Below are 13828 nucleotides of genomic sequence, written 5' to 3'. Positions count from 1 at the left end.
GGGGGAGGGCGCTGAGAATATCTTATCTTAGTATTTGAACTCAGTTTAGAACAGTTATCTAATTAAACTCGGCAACGTGATCAAACCCTATACAGTCAGAATCCAGAATCAAGAGTGTGAAGGAACAATTTTAGGCAGTTACACAGCTGTCTGTCAAAACCACAATCTAGTTTGAGGCTTGATGAGCATAATTAAGACTAAGCAGCTTTAGACAGCTTTCTTCCTTAAAACTCAAAAAGTAGGTACTTACTAAAACATTAGCTTGCTGTTGAGCAATTATTATTAAAATAAGCCATTAGCTGTCAAAAAGTATTTTTCACTAAGCAAATATTTTCAAGTATTTAAACAATTGCCTCACAGCAAAATTGCTCAAAGAAAGCCTAAACCAAGCTATTTTAAGCTACTTTGTTATTTTAAGCTATTTTAAGATTAGGAATCTCTGACTCCTTAACTTGGAGGTTTCTAAAATGCACTAGGCTTTCCTAGAAAATGAAAGCATTTCCCTGTGCACTGAGAATCCTCAGCTGTTCTTGCTTGACAAGATTAGGGTTCAAGGCAAGCACTGCTAAGCTAAATTTTATGGCCTATATTATGGGGGTCTGCAAGTTTTGGTTTACTCATCAACTAACATGAACATTATTAAAATACAACTTGGGACATTAAAGCAAAAATTATTGAGCATGGCAGTAAATCTTTAAGTTCTGGTCATAAGTGGGGGCTAAATTTCAAGACCTTAATCCACAATAGCACACCCAAAGGGGAAAAAACTGGAACAGCAGGATATTTGGTAGGGGGAACACACTCACTGTGAGAGGAAGACTTGTTCTATCTAACCTTTGTGTGGATGCCTGGGCAACTGCCTGCTTTATACAGACAAGCAGTCCCTTCTCAGTACAGCAATGCCTAAAGAAATCTGCAGACATCCATAGGTATACCCAAAGAGAAATCTAACAGGAGGAACCACAGAGTCTTTGGCTGTACTGAATTCTTGAATCGGGTTTGCACAGTAGTCTTACCATTCTGAAATATTTGACAGTCATGAATTATACAAGCAAACATCCAGACAAGAGACTGCACCTTCCAGGAAATGCACCTTGCAGGCATGAAAAGCCAGAAAACATCCTCAGACTTAGCAACCAGAAGCCTGGCTCTCCACACCACAAGGCTCAGGGGTTCTTGTTCAGAGACATCCTGAACTAGCAAATGCTAAAAAGGCAGTTTGACTTGTTATTCCACTTATCCAGCTTCATACCAGTTACTGACCAACACAGCAGGGTAGGTGATTCAGTCCTCCAAAACTGTTAAACCATCCCTAAATTCCAGAAAGCAAAAATAACTAGAATAGTACTATAACAGTAATAGTATCAGAAAACAAGAAAATGGAATGAACTGCATTGGATGAAAAGATGTCTTTGACTTCCGAGAGCATTTGTTTTGATTATGGACATAACACCTATCTATACTAAGACCTCATTCAAGGCCTGAACTTCTTCCATTCTGGCTGAGAATTTTTATATCCAGTATCTCTTCACACAGGAAGAAACCAGTAAACTCAGAATAAGCAAATAAACGTACAGAGCACTGTAATTTATGGAAGGATATGTTCTCTTCCCCTGTGGGAAGTTTTCTAGATATCATACCTCTTTTATGTACATACAGCTCATGAAACCTATAAAAATAGGGCTCAGATGTATGACTAGATGCACAAGTATTTGGTATCTTAATTTGGATAGTCCCATCCAATCGTTGATACACAAAAACAGACCAGACTACAATTACAAAGGTATATACAACACCAGTGTTTACCATTATGGTAGGAGATAGCATCTGAGACACCTGATTAGCTTTCAGTAACTATTTGTTGACCCATTTTTCAGGAAAACCCCTCTTCCATTCATTTAACTGTTATTAACTCAGAATTTCACAAAGGTGTATTTCTAAGAGGTGCTACTTGAATATTTAAGCTCATGAAAGCTATTTTTGCAGAGCCAGCAGAGGGAGTACAGACATCATTTTACTTATCAGCTATGGAAAAGATACTCACCTTGTAAGAAAGCACTAAAAGAGCTGTGCCTGTAAACCTAATGCAGTTAGTTTAAAGCATGCCAAGAACTTCCTCAGGCTTTCACAGACATGTATGTCAATGGCCAGTAGAGTTGGTGTTTTGTTTCTGATCCCCAACCAGCAGTTACATCTCAAAGTCTCATTTCTGACAAAATGGCAACATCAACTCTAACAGTTCTAACACATACCGTGAGCCCGATATTTCATATGTCAAAAAGACCCCCACATTATCTATCTACAGTTCAAGCTAGTCAACAGTTTTTGTTCCTATGGATTCTGCTGTTTCTCAATTTCAGAAAAAGCTAAATCCCTTTAGTTGTGTATTTCTTAAAAAGAAGCTTCACCTGCAAGAAAAGTTGAGAAACTCAGAGTTCAAGATGACCCACGAGCTAAGGAGCCAGGAAGGTACGACATGGTGTTGGGCCTGGAAGGTAACAAACTGGTAACCTTTCTGCTGGTGTTCACAGAGGCACACACCTGCTGGCCAATCTGGTTTTACACATCCTCTGAGGCAAGAGTTCTGCTGCTTTATTTAGCATTTCCATTGATCAGTCTGCTCTGGAGTTGGCAATTACAACTGAACAGTGTTGACACAGCAGCGGCTGTGGGAACAGTTTGAAAGAGGATCAGGCTTTAAGCAGACAGATTGATAGCTTTTTGCCATCTCATGGAGATGAACGCTAAGCTCTAGGCCAACACAAGACAACATAACTTTCTGGCAAAAACTCCACAGATACTCCTTACTTGTTTAGACTGCAAGATTTTTATTTTTTTTTAAATAAAGTCAGCATTTTCCAACTTGTTGGTAAAGGCTAATACAAAATTCTTGCCAATCTTAAACATTTATGTAATTAATTTATTGGGTGGCTACTTTTAAGTTTCACTATTTAAAGGTTTGTATATGAAAAGTTCATCAGTCTCAAAATTTCCTCTGGATGAGCAGCAAAACACTCTCCTCCTCCCAACGAAAAGATAGATTTCCATCATTTTAAACTTCACATGAACTTTAAAATGCTTTGACAGCTTGAATCATTAGATTTTGATTACTACCTACCCAAGAAGAAGAATGTGCCTGTAGCTATGAAATTTAGCCTTCGCTTGTTTCATGTTTTGAAAATACAAGAACCAGCCTTCAGCAAATTAGATGGCTGCTTCTGCTCTGTACTTCCTACAGGAAAGTGGTGATCACTTCTCAGCTTCATTTTCACATGTAGATTCACTGAAGTCAAACAAGTCAAAGTGGGCAAAACTGGTTCCCATCTTACAGAGCTTGTGGTAGAATACTGTATAGCTGACTTAAGAGTTTCTCCACTAGCATGGGATGAGACCATCTCACAGCTTTGCTGTTGAAATTCAGGGCTCCAGCAACAATCCCTATTAGCGTGCTGTGCCTGCTTGGTTCCCAGGCTGCTCAATACACTTTATGCAGGACAACCATGGCAGAAAAGTCTCTGCCTCTTCCATCACTAACATGGCGATGCCCAAGTATCCGGATGCATCCCAACCCTGCCCTTCCCCAAGTTATTGCTGTCTCTTCTGACAAAGTGAAGTTTCTGCAGATACACAAGAAGCTGATGCAGACAGAAAAAAATGCTATTTTTCAGGCAGACTGGTTATCTAACCAGACTCGCGACACAGATAATCCAATACCAGTGCCAACTCAAAATAGGGCACAGAATTGCACCAACCCTGCATGAGTTGAGCAAATGTGAAACCATGTTCACAGGAAAGATGCATTTTTCAAAATACATGACTGAATTTATGACTATGAAGTTGTAAACAGGTGCTATGAGCACAGCGAATGCCAAAAATTCACATGGTAATTTATTGGTTGAGTATGATACCACAACTCTAATTCATCCAGCAACTAGATCCTCATTAGGCTCCAAAATAAATTAGTATCCTTAATTATAATTTACTATCTTATCTTTTTGTTCCTTCCAAGCCCTCCCTTTTCTAGTTTAAAAAAAAATAAAAGATCTCACTGACAGCTGAATGCACTTCACCTCCAACTTCTGTATTAGTCTGAAAAGAACTTATTGATAGTGTGCATTTACATTTATAATACCATTACATTTGAGAGACTGACATTGGGCCTCTAGTCAGCAAATTAAAACAGAATAGGCAGAGTGAGGGGAATCACTGAATAGCCCCTTGAAACACGAGTATGTTTGTGGAGCACTTCTCTTCTTGGATCAGTTTCTACAACAAATTCCACAAAACTTTACACTTCAAAATTACTAGAGCTGCCTTTAAAGATCTACAGAGGTTTGTTGTTACCTTAGTTTTTAGTATGGAGCTGAACAATTACTGATTCCAGTATTAATCACTCCCTGAAATTTAGTACTTCAAGAATTAGTAACAGACAGCCTGCACCATATGCCAGAGCTTTTTTAGAAGCTCATGCTGATGATATGCTCTTCCCCATCCCCTTCTCTCACCACCTGGAGGTCCGATCTGAAGTTCCGAAGCCTGTTTGCATTCCATGGGGTTAGTTTACATTCCTCCCATCGCATGCCAGATTTGCCTGACTAAATGGTAACACCTATATCTAAGGTAGGCACTTCAGGCTTGCTTTTTATTTTTTTTCCAAATAGGCAATGGATAAATTATAACTTCTCTGCTGAAAGATTAAATTTAGCCACCTAGGACACAGTCTAAAAGTTACAGGAACCCCTGGCGTCTCTTCAACATCCGACAAGGCCCAGAGCGACTTGTTTCAGGTTTTTAACTGCTCAGGCCGGTGGCCGGGATTGTGCTGCTGAAGTGAAGCGCAGTCGGTTGGCTGGGCTGAGCTCGCCTCTCAGGCTGCTGCACCACCATGTTGAGCAGGCACAGGCAAGAGGAAGGATGTGGTTTCACAGTTAGTTTAGGAATACCCAAGCCTCCGCTACTGCCAGGAGGTGCAGTCCTGCGCCCCGGCCTGTGCCAGCATCGAGGTTCACCTGAGCCCAAGGCCAGGGGGCAGCCCTAGGTGACAACAAGGGAGATGGCGGCAACGCCAGCGGTTCCTCTAGATGGTCATAGGCATTAACAGGGACTGCCCCCTCCCAGCGCAGCACAGGCCTCACCAGTTCAAGTCAAACACAGAAGCTCCTCGTCTCACCTCCACGTTCATCCTGGGAAAAAGAAGCCTGGCTACACCTTCTCTGCAAGGCCCTGCTGAAGACTGTCACCAGGGTCCTTCCTTAGTATTCTCCCTTGGAGGTCAAGCAAAGCCCACCTCACTCAGCCCCTCCATACACACCACAGGACAGCCCCTAACCAGCTCAGTGACCCTCTGTGGGCCTCCTTCAGTCAGGAGAGGTGCAAAACAGGACGCTATTTGGATGCGGCCTCACAAGCACAATGGAGGGCAATAACCTGCTGGCCATGCTCTTGCTAATGCAGCCCAACATGGACAAGTCTCCACTAGCATAAGAGAGCCCTGCTGCTGACTCAGGGTCCGGCAGGGTGGCCGAGACCTTTCCTGCAGACCTCCTCCCCCAGCCCCACCGCAGGGGGACACACCAGGCAGCCCCAGCTTTCCTCTTCACCCTCATGCCCAGGGATCTAGACCCGTCGCCAGCCTTGCCACCACAATCCAGCTCCTGATACACATCACCATGTCCAGCTACTCCCACCTGTCACAGCAAAAAGCAAAGCCCTTCAGTGGTGTTTTTACTTCACTGGCTCAGTAATGCTCAGGAGGGGTCTGTGGCAACTCCCAGCAGGAGCTTGAAACAGGCCTGTTTTATGATCGCCGCCTCAAAGTAACATGTATTTGCTTTGTCCCCTTCAAAGCATTCTGCCCGTGGTTATATACATAGCTTTGTTCTCCACATTCATTTCTCTAGCTTTAGCTTTGACAATGGGATGAGAACATAAAGCTTCGAGCCTATGCAAATTCAGCGTTTCAGTTTTGGAATGAGTAGTCCACTTACCAAAAGTTACTAAAGTATCTTCCCAGAAAATATATAGTACTAACCTCAAGCATCCACTCCTTGTTTTTTTTTCCACCTGGCCAACTGTTTTCCTGTGCTTTGAGGTAGCTTAAGTTCACACCACAGCTTTAGGGTCTCAGATTTTGCATAACCAAGACAACCTTTTCTGAACGGCTTTGGTGACACGATTCGAGGTGCTGTTGTCCAATGCCCAACAATGTCAGGATCAACACACTAAAAAGAAAGCCACATGTGAATTGTTCACTCACAAGTAGGTGACATCCTTAGTACGTACCACTGCTTTATATGCTGGTATTTCATTTTTGGAAGTGCATGTTTGAACTAAAGCTTTTTCAAAGCGTTCCGGTAACCTGGTAGGCACCATAAGCAGACATCTCCATCTAAGTGCCGCCACAGAAACCAACTTACACTCAAAAAATCCAAAAGGCAACAGGCTATACTTTTCTCAAATCCTAGATAATTCAGTGCTTTATTACCAAATCTCTCTCAACTTGCTTTAGAAATAGAGCTCCAGTTTAGAAACAAACCCCTAGATCTGCAGTCACCATGGCCAGATCTACCTATTACCAAAACACACGTCTGAAATCAGACTTTGTGAAGATGTTAAGACATTTCACTATGCAAAGCAAGCTCATTGCAGAATGTGAAAATTGCTGTCACCATTAACTACATGGATTTCAGAGCTGAAGTACATAAACACAAGCTGAAGTGATTTGCTAATAAAGCAGAAGTGGTTGTGCTAGCAGTGGCAACGTACCTTTCCCAACCCTCCCCAGTTGTCACTTTCAACTATGTATATATTTGAAAACCACCTGGGACAGATCCTGCCAGCCAGTTTAAATCATTTCATGTTTCATAGAACCTCACTGGAGTGAGGCTGCTAGCTGCTGCTGTAATTTAAGTATTGATTTGCATGGCATTCCATAGGCTTTGTTAAGTTTTGCACCAAAGAGTGAAGAAAAATTGGGAGATCCAAGCAATTTAAAGTGCAATATCAACAGTGTCAGCAGTAGCACCTAGACAGAAGTGAAAAAAACTCCTGCTCAATATGCATTTTAAGATCCTGGTTTAGTCTTTACTGTACCTAAATAGCCAGGAGAAGTGCAAAAATACCACCCTTTCTCAAGTAGTTTAAGGGCTAACCATACCTGTCATCTTTTCTACCCATTTCTTGTTACTATCTCTCTCAGACTTATCTAAGTAAAAATCAAAGAAAGTAAGTCTGTACACGCAATACAACAAGGATTTTTTCATTTCCTCCACTGCAGTATCAGAAACCACCTAGGCATACAGCTAATGTGCTGCAATATTCTTTAATAGTGCAAAGATCTTTAAGGATAGATTCAAATAATCTTTTCTGGAAAGTCCCTAGTTGAAGGCCGGCACTCAAACTACTCTCCAATCTACTGACAGAGCAGTGACTTCAAGTTCTTCTACATGAAAAGGTTAACACTCTCTAGGGAAGGGTTTCACGTGACGATCGCGCGAGGAGGAACGTTCCCACACCACTGTTCCCACACCACCAATCCAAAGACTCACACTGCTGCTCCCTTTGCACGAGTCTTGCCTTGGAGAGCCCAGTCTCTGCACAAGGGCTGTGTAATACAAATCATCCGCTGGTGCAGCGAGCAGATGCAAAGGAGCAGAGATGGCACAAAGGAGGGGGGAGTTACGGAGCAGCCCGGGACAGGGTGGAAATGAAAGTAACCACCATGTCACCTCAGGCACCCTATGAAACTTTCCACTCACGGTGACAAGCCAAATAGCTTCATTTGTACTTGCCTGTCTCATTGTCCTTGCACTCTCTTGGATTATGCTGATCAACACAGCAGCTTCAGAAGCCCTAAGTGTGCCATAACTTCAGAATATTAAAAAAAAAAAAAATCCAATCAAATATGACTAGCAAGTCATTCAATCAGGACTTAAAGACTCCCATCTCTTGAAACACCTACCATACAAAACCAAAGCTTTTCCAAGCTTTTGGAGAGTCACTGTGGCCCATCGTCTTAACGTTCTATAATATTCTCAAGTATTCTTCTAAAAAGTTTGCCGTAGCTACAATTCTTCTTCACTAGTAGGGGCTAAACTTATTTCAACAAAGAGCATAGCACTATAGCTATCTCTTTCTACGGCAGAAAAACTTGATCAAACACAGCTAATGCCTCTTCTTCCTCTTTTCCCCATGTGGAGCTATCAGTTGTTTTGATTTGTTTTAAATCCAGATGGATATTCTGGTACGATTTGCAGACAGAAGTTTATTTTATCATACAACAATATATATATTTTTTTTCTTCTTTTTTTTCCCCAGAAATCTGTTATCACGTAAGACCCAAGATGTCTTGATTTCATTAAAACGCAGTAGCTCAGGAAGCCAAAGTACACACCCCAAGCAACACATCCTTGTATTTGTACAGACACAGAAGCAATCCTGAAAGCCACGTGGAGAAAGTGCCAGTCACTTGTCAAGTAACAAGTGCAAAATAGGTTGTGTGATCTCTACGTAAGGACAGATCTTTAACACTCCAGCAAAAAGCGCACTTGATTTTTCTTCAACTGGTGCATGTATTGTAAAGGTGATGAAGATCATCTCGGATTCAGAATCTTAAAATGAATGCCAAATTTTGAGTTTCAGTGGAGAAGTTAAGGCAAGCAGAAAAAGAGTTCACCACCGTGAACCTTGGGCTGAGTCCCAGGAAGTTGGATAGCTGCTTAAGGCAAGAGCGGCTGAATCATCTGTTCTGCCTGGAGATGGGGGTTTGTTGCTATCACCTATGCAGAGCACGGTACATCCCGGGCCTCCTCTTCGTAGACCAGACACTGTACACCAAGTGGTCAGAACCCAATAGTGTTGTGTTCCCTGCTGCCACCTTATCTTTCTGTGAATATAAGGGCACAAGTAAGGGTAGCAGATTACAAGTGATAGGCTCCGCAGAAGTGTGTTTTAAGAACATGGTGTTTCCTGTGCTGGCTGGGAATTAAGGCAGCATCCAGCTCCAAAGCAATATTGAAAACCTGAAACATGCAGACAGAACCACTGAAGTTCACCAAAAAGTAGGAGGCCATGCAGGAACTTACCTAGCTCTCTCTTCCAAAGCCGTAACAGAAAGCATCCAGCAATAACCCCTCAATACTGAGGACAGTCATATTTTAAGGGGCAAAACCAGCCAGACTTAACAGTCAGCACCAAAGCTCACCAAATCCTCAAAACACATCCATGCAGTCCTTAACTGCACAGTACATTTGCAAACAGCAGTAAGTGGAGGGTATACCCTCTTCCTCAGTCCATTCCCCTCCGAAGGCAAGGCAGGTGTTATCTGTCTGTCTTGTAACATGCAGTTACATCTTATCTCTTACTGGACAAAAAGAATTTGGATTTATTTTCAGAGCTATTTCTGGCTTTTTTTTAAAAAAAAAAAAAAACACGCCTCCTACATTTTCTTTACATTTCTTCTCCCACCAGATTTTGAAATACCAACTGAGAAAGCCTCATGCCTACTTTGCAATTCACCAAAATTAAACTAATAACACCTCCTGCTGTCATCTGTCAGTTAGAATAAGATTTGTAAGTGGCAGCAGAAATCACTTTCATAATGTTTGCTGGAATATGAATAGCCTTAACAGACAGATCCTTCAAATTTACTGTTCATATCAAGTGAAACCTGTCATGAAAACTAGAAACTCACCTTTATAAACTGAATTTGAAAGCCTGATAATCTAGAAATAGGAGACAAACTGGACGATAACATGTATTGTGCTGAAACTACATTCAGTGTGAGAAAGTGTGATTGTTCCAAGATGGGTTAATCTAATATTTTGCCTGTTGATTCCATCGTACATTACCTCCCAGAAATCCTCATTCTATACTTCACATTATCATTGCTTCCATCTTCTGTATGCAACTGCCCTGTTTTAGAGATCCTTAACACGTTTTTAGTTTTTACATGCGGATACAAACGTTTGGGGGGCTTCACAAAAAAAAAAAAAGTCCTTCCTTCCTTATTTTTTATCAGTGTGCTGTGCCATTAGCAAACATGATCTTTTCAACTATTTGAAGCCAAAGGTATGGAAAAACTAGCATTAGTGACAGTTATTTAAAAGTGAAGAAATTCAAATCTAAAAGACAAACCATTCTGAGTTAGATCAGTAATCCTTAATGCTTGTGAGAATACCCATCCTCTACATGAATCATGATAGATTCACTTTTCTTTTTCAAACAGGCAACAGTATCACCTCATGTCCGCTGCCCTCCTTGTTCTTCAATTAGATAACTTTGTAAGGAGAAATAAAAAAAGATGCTTTCAAGAGAAAACTCAACAGGTTTGAATAAAAAAAAAAATAGACCTACTTGAGACTGTTGCACACTATAGCAAGCCAGTAGGCAGAGCTAATCTTAGCTTTTTAGACACGATTAGATTTTATCTAATTTTTAATTAAAATACTCTACAGAGAAAGATCATTATCTCCCGAACAGCTTTTAACAAGTTTTATTATTATTCATTTTAAGACAAGTTGAGAATACTAAAGACTACAAATTTAAGAATATTGTTGCAATTTTATTGATCCTGTTTGAGAAAAGTAAGCATGCACTTGTAAAACAAAATCTGCTATAGATTCAAATAGTCTTTCCTTATTTCTCTCCTTATTTACATTTAAATGCCCTGGGCTAATCATGGCTGTTCATTATTCTGCATTAGATTAAATGTTGCTAACTGAAACCCGACTTCAACTCTGAGCAAAATGCGCATCCTCACATCCTTGTTGCACTAATGTTATTTTCTCTTTAAAACAGAAGAGAATGTATATTAAAATAAACAGTTCAAACACCGAAAAACATCACTGAGGTCACATTTCAGCGGTAAAGAATGCTCAGTGCCATTAATATTTAGTCTACCTTAATGGAAGAAATTTGAGTTAGAAGATACTTTAGGTTATCTTGTCCACCCTTATATGTCAAGGGAGACTTGCTTGCTATGGCATGTTATTGACTGCTTTGCCAAGTCCATTTTGAACTTGTCAGTTAATATTTGAGTTCCTAATTTTAAAATCTTAAGTGTTGGCAAAGCTATTTCTTCCAAAACATCTGTTTTTGAGGTGGCTTCAGCAGATCCAACCTACATTTCTTTCTTCTCAATATCTTCATCTTACGACTGTCTCCAGTTTATCATGCATCATGCTCTTCTTTTCCAAATAAACTCAAATAGGGAAGGGAAGGAAAAAAAAAAAAAAAAAAAAGCATGCAATTACCAGACCTCCATGACTGAGCTGCAGGACATTTACAAGCCTCTCAGCTTCCTGTTAAGCTCCCACAACATGGTTTAGAGGTTCTCTATTTTAACAGCTGATAGAAGTTCTCTGTATTGTGGTCAATGAAAGAGTCACTTTCTAAATGACATTCTAACATTAGACTGCAGAGCATTTTAATTGGTAGGATCACTCACAGATTATTAGCTGATTGCATATTGCACTAACGGGGACCTTTTGCTTAAATCATTATCTGTACATAATGCAATTTTGCAAGAAACCGATACACAGTTTACCCAATGCAAATGCGACACTAGTCTGTTTTCTGCTTTAAGTTCCCAAACACGACTGCTTAATATGCACTAGTGAGTCACTGTATGTGTGCATACACAGAATACAGCCACAATTCCCTTCAAATTTAGTTTTGTCTTGCATCGTTTTAGTTACCCACATCACAAACAGCATTTCTCTTTGAATGAATTGTAGTAGTAATGCTGCGATTCAGCACCGAGACAGCAATATTGACTGGGAAAAGCAGCAAGTGTCTGCATACAATACAGGATCCCTGTTTTCTTCAGATAACCCCACCTGGGTAGGTTACCATAGTGAACTGAAAGAGCAGCAATACACCCAATGATCAAACGGTGCTGTTCCAGACCGAAAATTTCACATTGAAGTGTACAAGTTTTTTTTCCTCACTGAATACAGTGACCACTTTTTCCACTGACACCGAGAGAGTTTCCATTCATTATGCCATAAGTATTAAAGTCCTAGTACATTGGAAGCTATTCCTGCTAAAAGAGCCAATAGTTTAAAGATACACAAGTTTACTTCTGTTGGAATTCACGATTTGTGGTGTTTGGAACAAATCCTTGAAAAGCTCCTACAAACAGGCAAAAAAAAAAATGGCACTGCCTATAGCTGTAGCTGCCACCTTCTGAATATACTGTATGATGAACCAAGGAGTTGGCAAGTCACCTAGCCAAGATCTTTTCAAGCACCTAAAAAACGCTATTTCAACTGAAATTCATTAGGACCCACGAGTGTTTTAAAGATGCAGCTTTTGGACAGGCGGGGGTTCTCCAAAGGCACGCTCTACTTCTCCCCCCAGCAGCAAGTCAAGGCTGCCAGGCACTAATGAGGCAAGATACGTTTCACAGGTACATTTGGCTCGGGACTTCACTTCCCAGAAGGGACAGGATTTCAATATTCACCTAGTCACCCCTCGAACGCTCTTAAGCCAGTGCAAACACATGCTCCAAGGGACAGTTTAAGATGAGGAATAAGGTATGGTCACCTGTTCCTTTTAAATAGACCTTGAGAAGAAAACCTCAGCACCTGAAGTTACAATTTTAAGAATACTGTATGCAATAGATATTTAAGGATTTCTGTAACGGGGATCTCGAAATGGCAAGAAAGAAGCCCCCGACATTTCGGTACTGTGCATCTTTCTTGCCCTCTCCCATCTTTAAAAAGTGAAACAGTAAAAAACCAACACATTTAAATATCAGTAAGGATTTATGTCGAGTGTGGAACACGCATAGCGCTGCACAGACTCCTCGTACAGCCGTGCAAACAGGCTGCCCCCCCCCCAGGCTAAAAACCCTGGGACAGACTCACCCACAGCTCCCGATCTCCCAACGCTCCTCCGGGCCCAGGCCGACCCCACGCACTCCCCCACGCCCCAGCACCCACTCCTCGCACCGCCGGCGCTCCCGAAGCCCACCTCTGCCCACCAGCTCTCCACCAGACCTTCCTCCCCCAATCCTTCCCACCACAGCCTTTTTCCGACGGGAGCCCGGGCGGGAAGCCCCGGGCAGGCGCCGGGGCGGACCCTCGCCCTCCCACCGCCCCGCTCCGTTCCACCGTGAGCGGCGAGCGCTCCCTCCGGCGCCGGGCAGCGGCCGGCCATCCCCCGGCGGAGGTTCCGGCCCGCTCCCGAACTCACGTGGTGCCACATCCAAAGGTTACACGCACCGCCGGGACCAGGATGACACCGCCGCCCCTAGATGCGCTTCCCACCGCCGAGCGGGGCGGCCCCCCGCCGCTCCACGCTCACCCGCGGCGCGACGCCCGCGGGGACTCGGCGCTGCCGGCTGCCGAAGGAGCGCCGCATCCCTGCCCCGGTCGATGAGCAGCCCGGCCGGCCATCGATAAATCAAAACAGCCCGCCCCGACGACGGAGAGCGGCGTACGACCCAGCCGCGGCCAAAAACACCGCCCCGGGGGCGCGGCGGGCGGGCGAGGGAGGAGGAGGCGGAGGAGGCGGCGGGGGAGGCTGCGCGGGTGCCGGGCTGCCGGCCCCCGCGGGGCGGCGGAGAAGCGCCCGGGATGTCGGTGTCGTGCAGCCGCAGCAGGCTAATCCCGGCTACTTAACCCGGCGGGCGGCGGGGGCCCAGCACCACCTTAATCCGCGGCGTGTGCGCGCCCGCCCGGGGCTGCGGGGCCACGGCGTGCCGGCCGTGCCCGCCCGGCCCTCCGGCTCCGCCGCGCCCGGTGGCCGCCGTTTCCCGCGGAGGCTCAGCCCCGCATCCGCTGCCCTCAAGGTCACGCCGCGCCCCGGCTGCGGGGCGGCCAGG

The 13828-nt window shown here is 43.4% G+C and overlaps 1 protein-coding gene across 4 annotated transcripts in view; it reads right to left on the bottom strand.

Annotated features, from left to right (window-relative positions):
* The window catches only part of ATP2B1 (ATPase, Ca++ transporting, plasma membrane 1), a 60691-nt gene extending 47477 nt beyond the window's left edge, over positions 1–13214 (bottom strand). For all 4 annotated transcript variants that reach the window (XR_001414281.1, XM_014963627.1, XM_014963625.1 and 1 more), the window contains exon 1: positions 13198–13214. The gene's annotated coding sequence lies outside the window, so the exon portion shown is untranslated. The remainder of the gene's footprint in view (positions 1–13197) is intronic.
* Positions 13215–13828: the final 614 nt, after the last annotated feature.

This window comes from Calidris pugnax, unplaced genomic scaffold, assembly GCF_001431845.1.
Source record: "Calidris pugnax isolate Ruff unplaced genomic scaffold, ASM143184v1 scaffold44, whole genome shotgun sequence".
Lineage (NCBI taxonomy): Eukaryota > Metazoa > Chordata > Aves > Charadriiformes > Scolopacidae > Calidris > Calidris pugnax.
This window is presented reverse-complemented; position numbering and strand designations above follow the sequence as displayed.